General features: G+C 37.3%; 1 protein-coding gene across 7 annotated transcripts in view; it reads right to left on the bottom strand.

Annotated features, from left to right (window-relative positions):
* The window catches only part of GPR141 (G protein-coupled receptor 141), a 65,421-nt gene that overhangs the window by 24,750 nt on the left and 18,960 nt on the right, over positions 1–21,711 (bottom strand). For 4 of the 7 annotated variants that reach the window (XM_050783326.1, XM_050783329.1, XM_050783328.1 and 1 more), the window contains one exon: positions 17,859–17,953. The exons of 2 other annotated variants lie outside the window; for them this stretch is intronic. The gene's annotated coding sequence lies outside the window, so the exon portion shown is untranslated. Of the gene's footprint in view, positions 1–17,858; positions 17,954–19,849; positions 19,970–21,711 lie in introns of all 7 variants that reach the window. One more of the 7 variants, XM_050783330.1, reaches the window with a different exon arrangement.

The raw sequence follows: 21,711 nt of genomic DNA, 5'->3' as shown, positions 1-21,711 counted from the left end.
CTCACTGTAGCCTCGAACTCCTAGGATCAAGCAATCTTCCTGTCACAGCCTCTCAAGTAGCTTGAGTAGCTAGGACTACAGGCACACGCCACCATGCCTGCTAATTTTTGTAGTTTTTGTACACATAGAGTCCTGCTCTGTTGCCCAGGTGGCCTTGAATGCCTGGCCTCAAGTGATCCTCTCCCATCAGCCTCCTAAAGCACTGGAACTGCTTAATTTCTTTATAGCACTTATACGATGTCTAACTGTAAATCTGTGTGGTAATTTGCATATGAATTGACCATTTTCCTCACTATAGTCTCCATGAGGGTGGTAAGAGTGACTATTTAGTTCATCACTAGCATGATACTAGATACCTAGTAAACACTAAATACTTTGCTGAACATTTGCTGAATTTAGGGCTTCTAATCACCCTTACTAGTTATAAACTTTTTAACAATTCTAACTTTCAATATAATTGACTTATTTCAGCCCAGAGAGAAGGAATACTTTGCAAGGCTATTAGACCAGGGGATCCACTTCCTGGTACATTTATCACACAATTATATTTAACAATTATATTTATGAGCAATGTAAACAATCATATTTAAGATATATGTGTTTGCCCAAGAGATGTATAAGGATTGCTCAGTAATGAAGGAGGGACACAAAGTAAAAGAAGAGCAGTCCTGCCCTCAAGGAGCTTATAATTTAGTGAAGGAGACAGATGCATGTTGTAGAAATTCATGAAAGTAAAATAAGATAGTGCATCAGGGCATTGTTGTGGGAGAACAAGCCAATCTTGGAGAAGGGGGAATCTGTGAAGGCTTCATTCAGGAAGCTGGTTTTGGAGTGACACTTGAAGATAGAAAGGATTCAGCACACAACAAGGAGGTGAGGGAAAGAAAGAGGGGGCAGAAAATATCAGGGATGGATAGCATAAGCCAAAAAGGCAGGCACTGATGTTGAAACATTTGTTAATGAACAAAGTGGTCTTCTCCATTATGGTCTGAAATGTATCAATCAGCAAATACACAACCTCCACCTAGACTTTGACTATCTACTCCTCCTTTTTCAGAGATGTCCTCAATCCTCTTAACCTTTGAGGGGAAGGGAGATTTCAGTAAGAAATATACTTGCAATTCTCTTTTATTGGTTCAGTTTTAGGTCACAGGCCACCTACTTTAAATGTAGAAGCTTAGCTTTCCCTTTTGTAGATTTGAAAACAGCTTTTCATTCTTCTTCTCGCAAGCCTTCATGCATATTTTCTGAACCACATTCCCTCCTAGTGTCTATTATGTATTTAGAAAATGAAGCAAATTTTCACCTTAGTAGAAGACACACATAATTAGCAAGGCCTATCTGTCCTCAGAGGCACCCGTGATTTGGACATGGCTTGATTCTCTTTTGATCCTCTCCATCATCAAAATTTGAGGCTCTTAGATGGAGGACCTCTCACCTATCTTCCTGAGAACCTTACATAGAGCTGAGCCCTTTTAAATGCTCACAATACCCTCAGCCCTTGGCAGGCACTTTATCCATCTCCAGTGTGTAAAGGAAAACCTTCCCTTTAATATTTAGAAACAGAATTTGAGTTGAAAACTTAGCTGAAAGCTCAGGTACTTTGAGTCTTCTTTTAGAGCAAAAGAGATATAAGTAAACAAATATAGTTGCAATTTTATTCAGAAATAGAAATTCTTAAGAAGGAATCATATAAGCTGACAGAAAATATACTTTGCAATACTCTGGTTTCCTGAGCAAAGAGCTAACTCACCAAAGAATATAGAACTTACCATTTTTCAGCCAACAAGAAATTATACTTTTGTCCACACACTTCTGATTTTTTGACCACACTTATTGGAAAAATTGATCCGAAGTAAAACAGCGAAATTGAGTAATTTTTGTTCTTTGGAGCCTTATATTTTCTACTAAAGCCCTGGGCATTACCTCTCCTCATCTTTCTGTCCATCCTGTTCCCTAACAAGTCTTACTCTCCCTATGTCCCAGTTTCTCTCAGCATCATATCACATGCAGCTAAAATAATTCCTATTCCTAAGTACCCCTTCGAGCTCTAAGAAATCTCTCACCCGCCTTGAAAATTTTCCATTATTTGTGCCAAAAAGTAATTCTCCTTCTCACTCTAATAGGTAGTTGCCACTTTTATGTCACAGCATTTCAGGTTTTGATTATAGTTATTAATTTAGCTCCTCCCTCTTCATAACAAATTATAGGCAGCCTGGACAGGAACTATGTCTAATTCATGTCAGTTTCTCCCACTGTTCTTAGCCTGATTGCTCTCTAGATGCAGCTTTGAAAGAATAAATGATGTTGTGGACACCTGGGTTTGCCTGGCTCCCAGACTTCCATGTCTGTCTGCCTTCCTCAAAGCCTACCACTTCCATTTCAAGATCCAAGTCATTCTGAAAAGTTGACTCTGTCTTAGCTCCAAGGATGGGATTCTTGACTTGGGCTATGTTAAATGGAGCAATGCATTTCACCCCCGCCTCACCCCTAATCACAATTACCAGTTCGGGCTGCACATAAGGCTTATGGTGGTTTAATCAGAATGAATTTCAGGACTCGTTTCAGGAAGCGTGGACAAAGGCAAATTCTCTTGTTTTAGGTAGTGGGATGTGTGCATCGGCGACCTACAAATGCTGCCACCATTTTGTTAACATAACAGAGGTCAATATTTCAACTAATACTCACCTTCTGATGCTAATACCTGCTGGCCACAGACTTTTAGGGATCTGGTAGAAGAACTATGTTTTCATATGCAAGGAAACAAACAAAATTTCCTATCAAATTTTGAACCCATCAAAGCCTGATAACCAAAAAAGCTAAATTAGAGATCTATGCAGTTTGCATTATCAAATGCCATTGTTTCTTCAGCTGTAATATGGAACTAACATTGCAATAAACTATGTAAAGCACCCAGCATAAGATTGGATGCTGAACAACCACTCCATAAATATCATTTGTTTCCTTTTATTTTCCTCCTCATCTAACGAGGTTTTCTTTTTAAGGAGGAAAAAAACCCCACTATTTAAAGGAGAAAATAGACTGGGCACAGTGGTTCACATCTGTAATCCCTGCACTTTGGGAGACCAAGGTGGGAGGACTGCCTAAGGCCAGGAGTTCCAGACTGGCCTGGGCAACATAGTGAGATCCTGTCTCTACAGAAATAAATTTTAAACAAGAATTAGACACATGTGGTGGCTCACATCTATAGTCCCAGATACTCAGGAGGCTGAGGCAGGAGAAGTGCTTGAGCCTAAGGAGTTCAAGGCTGCAGTGCGCTATGATCATGCCACTGCACTCCAGCCTGGGCAAGAGAGGAGAGTGAGACTCTGTCTCTAAAAAACAATAAAATAAGATAAATAATAAATAAAAACTTTAAAACCACTAACATATATCAATAGCCAACAATTCTTGTTAATAATAAATAAAACACTTTAAAACCACTAACATATGTTAATAGCCAACAATTCTTGCTATAACATGTTTTGCAGAATTCAATATAAAGACAAATAATACCCAGAAAAGAAATGCCATTTTCTAACTTTCATGAAGATAAAACTAACCCAAATCAGAACTCATAGGGTTTTTTGAAATTCCTAATGCTTGAGACACAGATGAATGGGAAGCCATTGCAAAAAACATAACAGCTTGCATCCTGTTTCCACACATCAAAGTAACTGCCATGGCGTAACAGTGCTTGCTACACAAATGGCATATGAAAACAACATGAAGAAAAATAAACATGATTTTTTTTTGGACCATATCTTTACAGTAAAACATGTTCATTGGAAAGTGAGGACAATGGAAGGGAAGAAATTTCAATTTGCTTTCTTCAAGGTTATTTAGATAAATTGAAATTAGTTTGACTTCTTTTTGGGTTATCCTTTAACTTAAATTGTCTAAGAAGTTAGGTAAACAACCAATAGTAACAAGAGTCCCAAGTTATTCAAAAATCCTTTTATAAACCCAACACTCTAGAACTTAGTGGGCTGTATGGCTGAATAGTAACTATCCTCTGCCATCTTATTTCTATGTTATTGCAATGTGAAGAACACCCATGCTATTTTTATTCCCAACCTCTTCCAGAACTGTATAAATATAGTCCTTTAGGTCCAAGTTCACTGGTTAGTTCCAGCAGCAAAATTGTAGACTCTCACACCTTCGATTACCATGATTAAACATAGTAATTTAAATAAGAGAGGAGGAAAATATACTGAGTCTGCATCCCAGTCCCTGTAAATCTCTTCACTTCAAAGTACTAGTCCCTGCAGCTTTATAGAAGATAACAGTAACACGTGCCTTGCCACACTCACAGGCTCTCAAGAGAATAAAAAGAGATGGCACTAACACTTGCTACCCAAACATTCTTTACTACATCTCAGAGAAAAATTTAAAAACTCAAGTATATGGGTAAGAGGAGGGGAGATGATAAAAAAAAAAAAAAAAAGATACGTGGAAAATAGTAGAAAAACCATTGGCTTCGTAGCCAAACCAAACTGTATGAATTCTGATCTTATTACCATTTCGTCCTTAAGCAATGTATTCAATCTTCCTGAGTTCAGTTTTGTTTACATAATGGGGATTACTCAATGAATACTGCAGTGTTGTTGTAAGGTTTAAAGGAGATGACAAAGAGATACATAGGAGTTAGTGTAGATTCTTCCATTAGAAGGTTCTCAATATGCGGCAACTAAAATTACACAGAATATTCGAGGAGAGAAATAACATCTCGGTCACGTAAATATATAACTGATGCGTATTCTGCAGAATGAACTGGAGGCTCTTTCACAGCAACTTTAAAGACAGGGTATCTTTAAAGTGGCAGAAAAATTGCAGTTATAGAGTCTGAGAATTTTAATTGAGTAACAACATTCAAGGCAGACAAGTATAGCTTTGGAAGCATGAGGAACACAGGAAAGAATTAGAAGAATCTATACAGCAGAGGAGCAAAAGAACTCTGAACAACACCAGTCAGATTTGGATACATTGACTAAAGTGTTTTAACAGTTTATTCACAGGAAAGCATTATAAATTAACATCAGGCCAGGCACAGTGGCTCACATCTGTAATTGCAGGACTTTGAGAGGCCAAGGTAGAAGGATTGCTTGAGCCCAGGAGTTTGAGACCAGCCTGGGTAACATAATGAGATCTCTAAGAAAATAAAAAATAGCAATAAAAAAATTAGCATCAGAACCTAATGGTATTTTATCTAAATTATCTTACATGTATTTAACTTAATTGATAACACATGGTGTATATTTGTGTTAGGGACACTATTTGCCCAATTCTTCATGCACTGCCTAAGCCTATATGCACATTTCCTGACTTATAACTTTGCAGTTTCTCAAAGTTATGCTGTAGGAGCATAATGTATTTCTGGCCCTCTTGACCCTGTGTTTGGCCAGGTGACTTGCTTTAGCCCATAGACCAAAGTGGAAGTCACAATGTGCTAGTTTCCGGCTCTGGCATTAAGAGACGGTTTTTCTGTACATTCCCCTGTGCCTCTATCACTACCATGAGAAAAACATGCTTGGCTAGCCCCTGGTTTTAAGAGGAAGATGAAGACACATGGAGCAGAGTGAAATCATCCAGGACAGCCCCGCTAGAGTCAGCAGACACCAGACATAGAAGCAGGACCAACCGAGTTCTGCAGAGCCACCGAACTCAGCCTTGACCATCTGGCTGACCCTTGGCCAATACACAGGTCCATAAGGATAAATGATTGCTCTTTTGTGCTATTGAGTCTTGGGATAAACTTATTGGGTGGCATTTTGTTGGCAGTAGCTAACTAAACACAATGTTCTTCAGAGGCATCTTATTTATCTTGTTTTAAAAATTACTGTCCCTATTTGCTCATGCATTGCCACCAGAAGGGCAGCCACTGTTTTCCATCTTTCAGGTATCAGGTGTGCTTAAAAACAAAAGGCCTTTGATTCATGACCTGGTGTTCTTGACCTGAGGTATTACCTGGAGAAACAGAGGGGCAGGTGGTGTGAGGAGTAAATGGCAGTCTAGCATCAATGGCCCAAACAAAAGCAGTATTAAGTAGACAACATTGATCACTTTATTAACCTCCTTGTCTTTGTTTCTTTTATACTCTTTATTACTTGACCCGCCCTGCCCTCAGACATACACACCCTGAGTCCCTTAATGCTTGGGTCCTCCTCCCTACACCATATACCACCGATTCAGGCGAGCCCAGGAGATATGGAGGTGAAAACATAACTGTTATCAAGGCGATCACAGGTGGGAATTTGATTGCTGCTCTCTTGCTGTGTACCAAAGGTCAGCCAGCTTCTCAGTATCCCAGGGATGCCCCCACCCACTCTCTCCACTTAGAACTTCTCTGTAGGGCAGATTCTGTCTCCTTGGGATCTGCCTTTGAGATTTTCATATTTTTGGTTAATCAAGTAACAGGAGATGAGAAACTCAAATACCCAGGGAGAGTTACAAAGCTTCTAGCAACTTTAAAATCCTAAAGGTGCTTCTTGGACTTAGATTCCTGAATTGTTATGAAATGAAGGTATCTCCCCTGACTTTGAGGGCATCTGATCTATTTTTACCATACAGACAGGACTGAGTTTTCTAAACCTCCGGCACTCTGGCTGTGACAAATTGAACTTGGAAGCCGTTATTCGAGCGAATCAGCGTACTCTTTTGACTGGAGTTTAAAATTTGCATCTCTGGCATCACCCAGGTATCCAGATTACTGCCTGTTCAAGAACATCTAAACAGATCCAGTAAGGAAGTAATCACAGACAAGAGATGCATACAGGCAGAGGCTGTGGGATTTCAGAGAAAGGTTGCCTCCAGTTAGGAGACTCACATAAAGATATCTGGCAGTGTTTGCAACAGGCTTACATTGCAATCAGTGGTTTAAATTTGTCTGGAGAGGGAGAATCTTTCTTAAGGACTTGATTTTTAAAAGGAGGAGTTATGTCAAAGGAATGAACCTATGATGAAAAATTGACAACCCCCAGTAAATTCAGTGAGGCAGCTGAGCCTTCTCTATCTGTCACATCAGGTAGGAAACAACCTGGTCAACCCACAATTCACCTGCTCCTGCCCCATGACTTGATTTTTCCAGCATTTACTCCCATGTAGTGCAAAGTGAGTTCCTCTGTACTTTAGCAGGGCTGTAGCCAAGAAGATGCTCCCGTTGGCTGTTAATTAGGCAACATGTAGATGGATTAGTGTCACTAAATCAGTCAGTGCATTGGCAGCATCGGCATCACCAGGGCCCCACCCAGACCTATTGAATCAGAGTCTCTGGGGTGAGGCTCAGCAACTGGGTTTTAAGAAGGCCTCCAGATGATTCTTGGTCATGTTAAATTCTGAGAACCATTGATTTAGATCACCTTGAGCAAGTCACCTTTCCAGCCTTAGTGTATCTCTCTACAAAATGAAGAAATCAACTAGAATGTTTTCAGTAAACCCCGGTAGCTCTATTACGCTGTGATTTTACTTTAAGTAATGTCAGTCTCTCCACTTGCTTTGTTTTCTTTTTTTTTTGATTCATTGATGTTGCAGAATATAAAGGAAGATTTTGAAAATTCTCACCCAGAAGAACCCAAAACACTGTTAGTTACAATAATCACACTGAGTATTTAAGAAGATACAGAACTCTGATACTCAGGAGAGAAAAAATGACCTACTGTTATATAAATAAGTAAATAGCAATTAAAATTCTGTATGTAAAATAAAAATACCCTCCTATTACTTTCTAGCTCTGTCCAGAAATAATAACCATCAGAGTCGCAATAAGTGTCCCTGGCACTCAGACTGTGGGCATTTATTTAAATATCATTTTCCACCAGAAGTACCATTTACTTATACTTATTAAAGTGAGTACAACAACAAAACAACAAATGCAAGGTACAGATCTTGTGTGGAACCCAATTCAAGAAATCAACTGAAAAAAATATGAGGCAATCAGGAAAATTTGAACAGTTATTGACTATTTGGCAATTTTAAAGAATTATTTTGGGCAAGATGATAGGTTTTTCAAAAACCATCTTGTAGAGATATATACCAAAATATTTATGGATAAATGGTATTACATCTGGGATTTCTGGGATTTTCTTCAAAATGATCTAGCTGAGGGGTTGGTGGGGAGACAGAATAAATCACTCAGGGCAGCCTTGCATGGAGTCTATGGAGTTGCACGTAGCTGAGTAATGGGTACATGCAACTCTGTATGGGGTTTATTGCTCTCTACTGTGCTACAGATTTCAAATTTTCCATAATAACATTTTAAATTAGTAATCTAAGAACAAAAGAGTAAGGGCAGAAAAAAATACCCAAAAGAAAAAAATCCAAATAGTAACAAAAGTTATACTTCCATTTTCTATTATGAAGAGTAAGATGACTAAACTCAATGCCTCAAAAGGAAATGTTGCCTGTGGGGCATCCTCCAGGTCATCACGTACTCTCAGTTTCTGTACTTGGAACCCATTCTTGTTTTATTCTTTGCAGAGAGAGCTTCGTGAACAGAGAATCCACGCTGTGAGAGAATGCTTACTGTGGGCGTGCATGGAACCCGGCAGGCATTGGACAACTGTTCATGCAGTGAAAAATACTCAGAATGGAAGAAAGAGAGGCAAGCTGACAAACAACAGACATCCTTTAGTCCCTGCTGCTGTGCTCCCAGTTCTTGTATGCAATACCCAAGCCTCCCTTACCCTTGAGTTCTTATCTTGGCCCTCACCCTTGAGTTCTTATCTTTTCCCTTGGAGGGAAACATCCAGTTAAGCTGCCTTTTACAAGGATTTCTTTTATCCATGTCTTTAATAAGTTGTGTGGACAACGGAAAGTGACCATGCCAAGTGAAAATTAAAACAACAATATCTTTTAATCTATAAAATTAGTGAATTAAAATATTGTGACAATCTTCAACGCTGGCAAAGGCAAGCTGATGTTGCTCATTAGAGCTGAAATTGGTACCACATTTCTAACAGTCAGTTTGGCCATATGTGGCAAGATCACTAATAGCAATCATGCTCTTTGGGGTAGTAATCCTTCTAGGAATTACGAAGAGCAATATCAGCAACAGGTACAAAATACATATACTATATGAAAGAGATTTGTTAACAGTAAGTTAAGTAAATTATGCTCCACTCATATGATCTACTATGTCATTAAAATGATGCTTATTAAGAATATTAAATAAAATAGAAAATTTCTGTGATAAAGAAGACAACCCTGTACACACACTATAATCCTGACCATATAATCCAAATATATTTATTTATTGAAAGTAACTGCACCAAATATTTAAACATTGTTGCTTTGGGCAGGTGGATCACGAATAATTTTTATTTTCTTTCTGTACAGTATACAACGATTTCCCATTTTTCTGCAATAATAAGAACCCTGTTTCATATGTTCTTCTAATATATCTTCACCATGCAAAATTGGCCAAATTTCTTAGTTACCTAATGACAGAAACAAAACAACAGTCTTAGATGCACTCAAAATAGGTGCTATAGCTTGTGGATATATATATATATAATTTTACTTGGCTTAATTAAAAATATAGTTTAATAATACCTCCATCTCAGGGTCATTTAAAACATAAATGAGATATTAACCTTCATATGCCTTTACATTCATAGTTTCCTTTGAATGTAAAATGTTGAGAAGTCTTGAGTGAGATGTCAAACCTGAACATGCATTGTAATCTATGAAATGTTGTAAAAATGGTAGCCTCTATGATGACTTATTTAAATGGGTACTTCAAAGAAAGCATTTGAGCTTTGATACCTTATTGCTCTTCTACACTCTAGGTGGCTCTTACATAATGAAACTAATAGTTATGCACGAAAGGACCCTGTCTGTATGAGGTCAGTATCCTACGAAAGCCACCCTGATTTCCCTCTTGAGTTTCTTGGAGTTATCTGCCTCTTCCCAGAGGGAACCCCTGACTTTGCTGTAGGCACAGCATGATATTATTGCTCTCAGACAGGATGAGTACTCATTTTTCCCAGGTCTTATAAGGTCAGCTTTAGCTTTCACCACCCTCTGAACATGGCACCTTATTTGGTCACCACCATTCCAGTAGTTCTACTACAGCATAGAGGAAGAAATGTGTCTTCCTAGCACAAAAAATAAATTCCAGAACAACTCTCTGCTTAATTAAAATGCAGGCTGCTTTTGGCCAGCTTTTTTTTTTTTTCTTTTTTTCTTTTTTTTTGGCCAGCAATTTGTCAAGAGGCAGTTTGAAAGAAATGCTGGCAAAGACTAGAAATGCTGGCAGAGACTAGATTCTGAGCTGAGTTCAATGACTAGATTAGTCATTTACATGGGTTCAACCACTTGTCCTTATCATGCTTCAGTATGACCACTTATAAAATGTTATCATTACATCTGTCGGGCTGCTGTGACAGTTTCAACGAGCTAACTTGTATATCCAAAGCATCTAAGAAGTCACATATTAGCTTAGAGGTCATATACACTCCAATGTTCTCTTCAATTTAGGAAATTTCTTTAGCATCTGAAAATTTCCAAGGTCAAAATCTTCACACTCTGTTTTGAGAGGCAGTCTGTGGTGTTGTTAAAAATAGTTGCTGGAAAGTCCTTTATCATATTGTGCAGAAATCTGCCTTCCTAGAAAAACCCTGTCGTAGCATTGCGATGTAATTGTTTTTCCTCTCTAGTTGGTATTTCCTTGTCAACTGAATATTCCTATTTTCTCTCTTTGCTCCCAACTTCCATCTTCCTCTGTGTCCTGTCATCCTTTCTTTTTCAGGCAAGTAACTAAAGTTTCCAGTGTAGTATATGATCATAAGCGTTGGCTCTAAAATCTGCCAGCATTTCTAGTCTAAAATCTTGCCTTTATTATTTACTAGCTGGGCCATCTTGGGCAATTTACTTAATATCTCCATAATTTATTTTCCATATCTGTAAATTGGGATGATTATAGTGTTACCTGTTTCATAAAGTTTTTGTACTGTTTCACAAGCATGTGAATAATCTATATAAAACACATCATAAGACTTGGCATAGAGAGTACATTTGATAAATGCTTATTGTTGATGAGAGTGATAAAGATAGTATGGTTTCAATACCTTCCTCAGAGGGCCAGGATATTTGGACACTGTAGTTCATCAATGACCTTCATAAATTATAATGCCACAACTAGAGTCATAAAAATGTTATAATCAGGGAAGCTCAAAGTACAGTGGGATATATACCACTTGATTTGAATATTAGCTATCTGAAATTGAGCAAGGTATTTGACCTCTCTAAGCCTACATTGATAAAATGGGGATAATGGTAATAACGTTAACTACTTGTAAGGTACAAACTACATTCAAATCACCATTCTCAGCACTAAATTTTAAAATACTTAGAATTGTCTTGTCAAGAAGTAAACACTCTATTATCATGTAGAAGTTCTGGGAGGTTCAGGATAGAGATGGCTGCCTCTAGGGTGACTTTTTTCTCATGGGCACAGTACCTGAGGTTACCCTGCCCGTGAGGAATCCCAAAGGCTCTGACCACAGCTCTGTTTGGCTCCACCACCACACACTTTTTAACAGGAAGGAGGTAAAGGGAAGGAGAAGAGGGTCAGGGAAGCACTGGAGGGAAAGGGAAAGAGGAAGGGGCAGTGGGAGTGGAACAGAAGAAAACATACCAGGTGGGTGGGTGGTTGCTCTCAGGAGGGAGAAGAGGGAAAACCACCGACTTAAGAAGGGGCAGCTCTTCTTTTCCTTTCTCCATGACCAGGCTATTTGTAAGGGTCTCTAGTCAATTATTACGATTTATATGAAAAGAAAATGTATGTGAAAAAGCGTCCTACAAAATTCACACTGTCACTTGCATATAGAGAGGCAATGGTATGGAGAACAAAGGATGTGAACTTTGGTATCAACACATTTTCCTTTTGTATAGTCACATTTTCATGACACCCATCAGGAAACCTCTCCATTTGAGTACCAGGTTCAGCTGAGCCTCTGCCAAGTGTGGCCTTTAATTTGTTTGGCTAGAATCCTCTTAAAAATTATTTTTGCCGCTGATTTGTGAATTCTTTAATGCTGCCAGAAGAGTGGAAGGAACTCTGGTAGGGTGTCGGGGGATATAGTTCCACTTCCTCCTGGTACTTACAGAAATCTGGAGGGTTGAAAAAAGTTCTCTTCACTGGGAATGTTAAACCTCAAGCCTTCTTCTTGAATCTAGATAAATGCTTTTACAAATATTTTGCTGTTTAAAATTTACTAATACAACAGAGTACATAAGTGCTCTGAATTTTGGAAGTTCATCTATCCCAAACCAATGGTTCTTAATCTGGTTTTTAAATGCTCTCCAAGTATTTCTCAATCTATTGACAGACTTGCACCATCTTGTCCCTTCTATGCATCCGTAGAGTCCCTGGCCATAAAGGTTAGCGTTAGACGCCATGAATAATAAGAGCTGATACTGTGACAGCTGCAGGGAGAACTAAAGAGAAGCCATTATTTGTGTATGTGTGTAAACACTATGCAGGCCCGAGAGCTTCTGGAGAAAGGAGACCTGTAGTTCACCAGTGGGTCTCAGGCTTTTTCTAAATCACCCACATTGGAGCAAAGCAGCTGCCCTCTTTAGTGGTAGTTTCTAGAGATTCTTGCATTTCCTGATTTCTGGAACAGGAGCAGCAGCTTTTTCTGGTCTCTTTTCTCTCTCAGCCCTTTCAATGCTGTTGCAGCCTCTGATTCCCTACACTAGACCTCTTTCCTGTTTGAAATACCTGGAGTGGTTTCAGTTTTCTCATGACATCCAGATTGATGCACCAACTCTGGCTGCACTATAGAATTGCCTGGGAAGCTTTTGCAAAATAGTGACACGTGGTTCTCACTTCTGGGAATACCATATAGGTGTCTATATTTTTTATTGCTCTCCAGATATTTTCAATGGGCATCCCAGGATGAAAACCATTTTCTCAATTGCAAATTTGAATTTTCAACCTCAGGCTTTGGTATCTTTTCTCTCAGACCCCTATCTCATTGTCACTTCAAATCAGGTTTACCAAGTCACAGAACTCACTTTATTTCTTGCCCTCAATATGTTTTCTCAACATATTGAGAAGAGGCCAGCAAGCAATTTCCAATGTAAAAACCCTAGATTTGCAGACATACTTTCCTTCAGACAACTAGCCTAAGCCAGAATCCAACTGATATATCGCAGTCCCCAGCATTTCCTTTCTCTACTGTGGTCATAGAAATAATATTATAAATGGAGAATACATTCTTTAGATGGATTTATGCTGTGATGTAAATAATTTATCAGCGATATAGGTTTTACCATTTAGTCTGGTGATCAAACCAACATTTAGAGTATTATTTTCTATGGAAAAATATTCTTCAAAAGAGCAAACACCTGAATTGTGGACTGCCCATCTGAAGTCAATAAAAATTCCTAAAGTTGCAGATTGAGGCCTGTATTCTCTTCAGAGTTTTAATAGAATGTTTTAAATTTAACATATTTTAATTGTCTTCAATGTCAAAATAAGCTTTCCTTGGGTTTTTAGAGAAATATCTAAATAATACCAGGGTTACATTCAACTATACATATAATTATTCATTTAATAAGTATTATTAGAGTGGCTATTGCATACCAAGTATTGGGCTTGTCACTGAGAATACAGCAATAACTCTGATGTGGAATTTGAGGCAGAGTCAGTAAGTATTGACCTCAGTTCACAGTGGAAAGTACCCTAAAATGCCAAAAATAATTTTTAAACATCTTTTAAAAATTCATGGATGAGTTAAAATAAGTATAAAGTCTTAGTAGAAAAGAATAATTTAGTAATACATAAATCAAGAACGGTAAGCTAGTAAGTGAGTACTAAAAGCAGAGGCAGCTCTGAGGTTATTCATCAATGCTGGAGACTTAGATCTTTCCTGTTAACAGACCCATATACACAGGACAACAGGGACAAAGCCTGGGCCCCATATAAAGTGTAAAGTCAGATTGGACTCAACCACACTAATATGGTTTAGCTGTGTCCCCATTCAACACTCATCTTGAACTGTAATCCCCACAATCCCCATGTGTCATGGGAGGAACTCAGTGGGAGGTAATTGAATCATGGGGGCGATTTCCCCCATGCTGTTCCCATGATAGTGAGTGAGTTCTCACAAGATCTGATGGTTTTATAAGCAACTGGCATTTCCCCTACTGGGTCCTCATTCTCTCTCCTGCCACCCTGTGAAGAGATGCCTTCCGCCACGATTGTAAGTCTCCTGAGGCCTCCCCAGCCATGCGGAACTGTGAGTCAAACTTCTTTCCTTTATAAATTAACCAGTCTTGGGTATTTCTTCATAGCAGTATGAGAACAGACTAATACACACACAAAGCTACAACCTAAGACAAGGAAAACACTCGGGAAAAAAATCCACTCCAGCGAAAGACACAGTCTACTTACTTGTCCTAGTTTTAGCTTTGGGTGGAAAAGAAAAAATATATTCTCCCCACAAAAATTCATAATCATAAGACCACCTTGTCAGAGTTTGGACAAAGGAATCTATACTATCACTGGGTCTCATAAAATCCCATGTTGAAAATTTAGTTTGAAATGGCCCAGAGTTTCTGGGTATCTGGCAGAAGGTAACTGGCAAAAGCAAATGTCAATGTAAATATACATATATAAAATAATGTAATATATTAAAAGGAAATGATCTTCAAAAATGAATAGGCATTTTGAAAAATAACCAAAAAGTTACTTTTGGAAAATTGTATTTTTGAAAGTGAAAAATATACTAATAGAACTAGAAAGAGAAAATAAAAATTGGTGAACCATATAATAGACATGAAAACAATTGCTCAGAGTGCAACACAAAAACTAAATAAGAGCACACTGTTCAAGCTTCTTAGCACTTTACACATATTTCATCTTGCAATCCTTACAACAATCCTATGAAGTAGATACTATTGCTTCCTCCACTTTAGAACTGAGTGAACCGAGGCACAGAAAGCTTAAGAAACTTGCTCAAATTTATATGCCTACTAAGAGTTAAAGGCATCATTTCAGCCTAGAGAGTTTGGACTCAGTTCTGTTTCTTAGCAACTATGCTATGTTCCTGTAAGAAAATTGAAAATTACAAAAAGGAAGTCACATGGAGGTTACATTTGTTCCAGAGTAGAAGATAAAGAAAGCAAAGTAAAGGCAATTTTTTCGAGAGATAATAGCTGAGAAATTTCCAGAGTTGATGAAAAACATCAATCATCAGATTCAGTAAGGTCAAAAGTTTTTAAGCAGGGTGAATAAAAAGAAATCATACTTAGACACAGCATAGTGAAACCACATAATACTAAGGAAAAAGAAGCTGATATTAAAGGCAGCCAGTTAGAGAAGACAGACCACTGAAAAAAATCCTCTACACAGTCAAGTGGCTTCTTAAAAGTGGCAGTGGAAGCAGGAAGACAGTTGACTATTATCTTTAAAAAATGAGTGAAAATAATAATCAACCTACAATGTGAACCCAGTAAAATTGTTTCAAGAATGTGAGCAAAATAAAGACCTTTTATACAAATGAAAATTGAAAGATAATACTACCAGTTTACCCTTACTAAAGGTACACATGGAGGACACATTTGAAAAAGAATGAAAGTTATACAAGAAGGAAAATCAAATAACAAACGAAGAAATGTTATACTCCAAAACACTGTAAATATATGGGTAAACATATTTTGTATGAATCAATAATATCTAACTTATCAGTTTAAAATATAAGAAAATACTAAAATACCAGGCAACAATATTATATGACTTCGGGGGTATTTTCTGTCTATGTGTTCTGAGACGTGTATTGTTTGAGAAGAAAGTGAGATTATTTAACTTCAGTTTTCTTAAGTTAATGTGAAAATTTGTATTTGACAGCAATAAAAGAGTAAAAATAGAGTGTATATCTTCTGAACTAGTAAAGGTAAAAAATGAAGTAAAGAAGAAAAAAGCTTACTTAAGAAGAAAGAAATGAAGGAAGGAGAGGAAGGAATAAAAAAAGAAGGGAAGGAGGGAGGAAAGGAGGGAAAAGAGAGGAAGAAAGGAGAAAATATAAAACCTACAAAAATATAGACAAATAGTAAACAAAAAATTAAAAGGCAGAAATAGATGTACATATTATCAATAGATAACTTGTGTACCAAACTCTACAGTTAAAAATAAGATTTTTAAAATCAGACTTTGTGTCTAAAAATTGCTTTAGAAGGCCATTATTTAGACATGTTTTAAATAAGATGACTTGGAAAGTTTTGAAAGAAAAAAAATCTTATAAAGTTATGTCTGACAAACACAAACCAAACAAGAAAGAAATTGATATGTCTATGTCATTATTACGAAACAAGCCTTAAACCATGTAGGTTGCTGCAACAGAAATAAGTACAGCCTGTTAAAAGGGAAAAGGGAAGAGCTCCTTATTCTTCTCAGAAAGATTAGGAAAGCACTGAAGTAAGTTTGAGAGGCAAAAAGAAAATAAACATTTACCTAATGTTTTTTGAGCAGCTGCTGAATCCTAACCTGAACCTAGGAGATTTATTTGCATTCTCTCCATTTAATCCTCATGACAACTCCACAATATGAATTATTAGCTCCAGGATAAGCAACTTTTCTAAAGGCTTATGTGTGGTTGTGCAGAAAATTAAATCCAATTCTGTTGAACGAGAAAACTCTCCACATGAAAACTCAGAGCCTTAAGTATTTGTGTGTAGGGTTGACAGATAAAATGCAGGATACTCAGTTAAATTTGAAATTCGGGCAAACAACGAATGATTATTTTATATAAGTACCCCATGCAATATTTGGAACAAAGTTGTACTAAAAAAATATTTACCATTTATCTGAAATTCAAATTTTACTGGGAGTCCTATGTTTTCATTTTCTAAATCTGGCAAGTCTGCATAGGAAGTGAAATAGAACGGAGGACAGAATTGAGCTGAGATCTAGTGGTGCTTCTCAAAGGCCTTTCCTTGGGTCATGAAGCAAGTCTCCCTCCATTCCTCTCCCAACAACCCACTCGAACATTGAAGTGAGAAATATATGGATGACCATTTATCTATTATGATTTATATTTCCTTTTATTAATAGTTATTACTATTTTCATAAATGAATATACAGTGAGGTACTGGAGAAAGAAAGAGACTTAGGAAAAATAATCATACATTTTCTTCTACATTCCATTTGAAGCATTTGGAAGAATTTTCTTTGCCAAATCACGATGAATCGTAAGATGTATTGTCTCAAGGTTTGCAAATGGAACGACTAGGAGTATGTTCACTATAACAATGTCCTACCACAATGACATAGTTCCATGCACAAGGGGTATATGCTCACTTTTCAGCATAAGCTAAGGATGCAAATCCTGTCTAGACTGGAAGAATAAAGCATCCACACTCAGGTGAATCAGACACCATTTCCTGGGGCAGGTGAGTTTACCAGGCTGGTGGTAGGAGAAAAATATAGGTTGGACTCTTCTAAAAGAGAATATTGTTTAGTGGCAATATTAAAGTTTTGAAGATTTGAAGATCTGGCTTCAAATTTCATCTTACATATATAATATACTTGTGATATTTTTGGGATATCTTTCATATTTATCCACAGAAATATGTAGAAGCTGGGTATATGGTATAAATGAATGTAAACATTATATGACTAGGAGATTGTTTTAATTAATTTGCATGAAAAATATAATTGTGTGTTTTTTGACTATAAACATAAAATCATAAGAAGGTACCTGTACCGTTACATGTTACCTATACATGTTTGTATTTGTTTTCTATATTCAGAGAATAGGAGATTTTAGTTGAAAATTCCTTTTGACTGAGATCAGTGGCCTAGCATGTGGTAGGAGAGGTTTAGAGTAAATCTCTCTCATGATATGCCTTACCTCATCTTTCTACCGTCAAGCTACAGTGGAGACAATCTGACACGGTGGTGGTAGATGATCTTGGTTTTCAGGTGGCGTTATTATGCTACACTTTGCTGAAAGAGGAATATATAAAAAGGAAATTAGCATGCTGAGGCTCAATATGCAATGCCCTCCAACACTATGGTACTGAATTCTAATTTCCACATTTAGCCTTTAATTCTAAGTTTTCAAAAAATTTAAATGTAACAAAATACACTCTGCACTAAATTCAATCTGATCACATCATTTTAGTTTGATGATTCAGAAGATGATCCAAAGATCTTATGCCCCAGAGCACCAATTGAATAATTTATTAAAATTGAGGGATAGGGTATAGTGGGAAAAGTGTGAGTTTCAGCACTAGTTCTACCACAATATCTGGATGACCGAGGACAAATTGTTCAGCATCTCTGAGCCTCAGTTTAGCAAACAAGAGTTATCCTTTAAGGAATAATGAAAGGAAGGGCCAAGCATGGTGCCTGATAGACTGAAGGACAGAAAAACTATTCAATAAACACTTTGGCCTCACAAGATCTGGTTGTCACTATACAGATGGAAAAAGCAAATGGCATGAGGCACCATGCTGATTCTCTATTGTGTTTGGAAATAAGCATTTTTAAAAATTATAAATAAATTAATAAATCCCTGAAAAACCAAAACCTCACAAAGCGTCTATTTGTTCATATTTATTTTATATTTATTACACATATTTACTTATTCAAAGCAACTTTAAATGTGTTAAACACATTTTTAAAAACCCAAGTTCATTTGGGATCTTTGTTTACTTATCATCTAGATAAAAAGTTTGCAAACTAAAGCCAAAGGGCCCAATTCCACCTGCCACCTGATTTTATAAATAAAGTTTTATTGGAGCATAACTACACCTATTTGTTTACATATGATCTATGGCCACTCTTTCACTACATTGCCAGTTGGGTAGTCCTACTAGAAACTTTATGGCCCACAGAACCAAAAATATTTACTATCTGATTCTTCATAGGAAAAAAATTGCCAATCCCTGATTCTAGATCAAAGTATGTTTTCTATTGTAAGTAAAGTCAAAGGCAGGCCATTTCAACAGACAGGCAGGAATTCATTCGCATGCTCTAATGGTGCCCAAAGCACAGCTCAATAAGGTGACAGCACACCAGACTGGGAGTTTTGGTGGTTAAAAGTCAGATAGATCTGGCTTCAAATCCCACCTTATGTAGATAATATACATGTGAGATTCTCAGAAGGATCGAAGTTTATCTTGACGTAGGATACAGAAACTGCTCAACAAATGTTCAGCGTCTCAACACTTCTCCACCTTCCACAATTCAAATATATATCAGCTTTGCTCCTACATTCTCTTTTATTTCAGATGTGAGAAAGAAAAAAAGAGAGCAGCTCAAGTAAGATCACTCTAAGGCCATGACAAAGTGGTACAAAACAAGTCTACTGCACACTTTTGTCTAAGCACAGACAAAAACAAGGTCATTGGGCCACTCATAAAATACCAAACACCCCCTTTTCTGGTTAAAATTAGTGACTGACATTTCTTTACGTAACCATAAATTTGTCCCTGCCTTCTGACAGCAAACAGCATCCAATACATAGCAAATCCCCACATTCCCTAATCACCCAACCAAAACCCAAATCCTTCCATAGATTGTTTCTAACACTCTCTTGCTGAGTTGCCCCAAGATTCCCCATGGGGTGTGTTTCCCCTCCCTACAATGAGTCATAGGCCCTACACACACGTTCTCGTGGCCTTTGGCTGAAAGTCGTTGATTGATGGAATAGTGAGATAGGATAGTTTGGTTTCATTTATAGATGTTATAAAAACTAAAAACTGTACAATGGTGGTAGTGGGGAAGAAGGGTAATAATTTTGAATAATACTCTGTCCTAGGCATTTTTCACACATTATTACTTTTGATCCTCACAATTTTCATTTGAGTTAGATATCACTGTCTTCCTTTTACTTACACAAGAATCTGAGGCTTGTTGAAGCTGACCAAGGCCATGCATCTGGAATATGGCAGATTAGCTTGTTTCTTTAAAGTACACAATAGCAGACAGAATCATCACTGTTTTTATAAAGAAAACCTAGGAAATAAGGAATAAAATTACTAGCCTGTATATCCCCCTGTGGCATAAACCTCCTGTATGTATCCCATGCTGCCAGGCATGGTGGCCAGGATGCACAGGTTGTCTCTGAATATTCCTCCCTCTCTTAAACGTAAGCCCTCAGAGCAGCTGTTAGTTATGTCCTTGGTATTGGCACTTACTATACAAGATTAGGATACAAGATGAGAGATAACCGGGCTCCTAACCTCTAGCCTTCATAATCACCTAAAGAGATGAATCAAATCCCTGGTGCCCAGAGCCTCTTCTCAGACCACTGGATTAGAATTTGTGGAGAGACCTTGAAACTGGTGCTGATAAGTGGTTCAGGTGATTCTGAAACAAACTGCCTTTGAGAATCACTGCCTTAATGTGCCTGAGTGTCAATTTCTTTGTTGTTTATCCAAATGCCATCTGTACACTGAGACTCAGTGAAGAGTCAACCTTCTGATCTCTCCACCTTCACTGACCTCCCTCCTTCCTAAACCACCTCAGCGTTCAGGGTCCACATCCATAACTCATGCCTGAGCATGGAGGCTGCTGAGACACACTTAGACCTTGAAGTCAAAATTCACTCTCCTGACTGGCTAGGTGACCTTGAGCCTTGACTTTTCCATTTGCATTATAAGGCTTTAAAGTTTTTAAAATAAACTTTAATGGCATTAGGACATATTCTAGAAAACTAGCTACAAAACTAACTACCCACTCAGTCATTTGGTTAGTGATATGTACTCAATGTTCTTTTTCCATTTATGCTAACAAAGATTATCTAATCACTCTGTTTTTCTGCAAATGTCTCCAAATTGGCCTGTTTTAGATCTGTTCCCGTGAAGAAAATTTGACACTTAACTTGTAATTTCTCCTAATTAAATATCTGGGGAAAAAACAGTAAAATAAGAATTATTACTTCTACCTCCTCTTTATAAATCATAAAGCATTTTACAAGTATAGAATTTCAGAAAGTCTTCTGATCTTGGCATTAGTTTTACATATATAAATTGTGTCCTTCTAACTAATTATAGCCTCCTGGAATGCATGGGTTATAAAAATATCTTTGAATTTCCCTCTTTGAATTTCTCTCTCTCTCACTCTCTATCTATCTATGGTATTATAAAGAGTAAATTAGGTAAAATAATTTCTATTTTACTATTAAAATTTTTTCCAGAAAACTCAATTAAGGAAGCCTATATATGTTTGTGTCAAATTTACTGCATCTGAAATGAGTATGAAGGGTGACTGGGAGAGGAGAGAGAGAGTAGGCATCAAATTAATGTGACAATTGTTTAACTTCTTAAAAAATTATTGCATCTCATATCTAAATCTCTAAGCAAGGCCATCACATAGCATAAAGACTGGATCCTGTTCTACAAGGAGATTACAACCAAATAATAAGATTAAACCTAAACTAAAATTATCTTTGTAAGGCAGCATATGATGTGTTATATGAGTGCCATTATACTAAATGACATAGAGAAATGAGAATTATTCCATATGTGCACATCAGTGGTCCTTGTACTGGGTCGAATGACAAGTTGCACTTAGGAAAATGAGGTGGTTGAATGCCAGGCATAGATCATAACATTCCAAAGAAGGGAACAGACAATATATGTTTTCAGGAGCAACAGGTGGAGGATAGTGGGAAGTAATGCATGAAAAGCACATAGCAGAGTACTCTTAGACAAGATTCCAATATGGATGCTCCTCAATTTTCAACGGGGTTTTGT

Source organism: Macaca thibetana, chromosome 3 (assembly GCF_024542745.1).
Source record: "Macaca thibetana thibetana isolate TM-01 chromosome 3, ASM2454274v1, whole genome shotgun sequence".
Classification (NCBI taxonomy): Eukaryota; Metazoa; Chordata; class Mammalia; order Primates; family Cercopithecidae; genus Macaca; species Macaca thibetana.
Note: the sequence above shows the minus strand (reverse complement) of the source record. Positions and strands in the feature narration are given on the sequence as shown.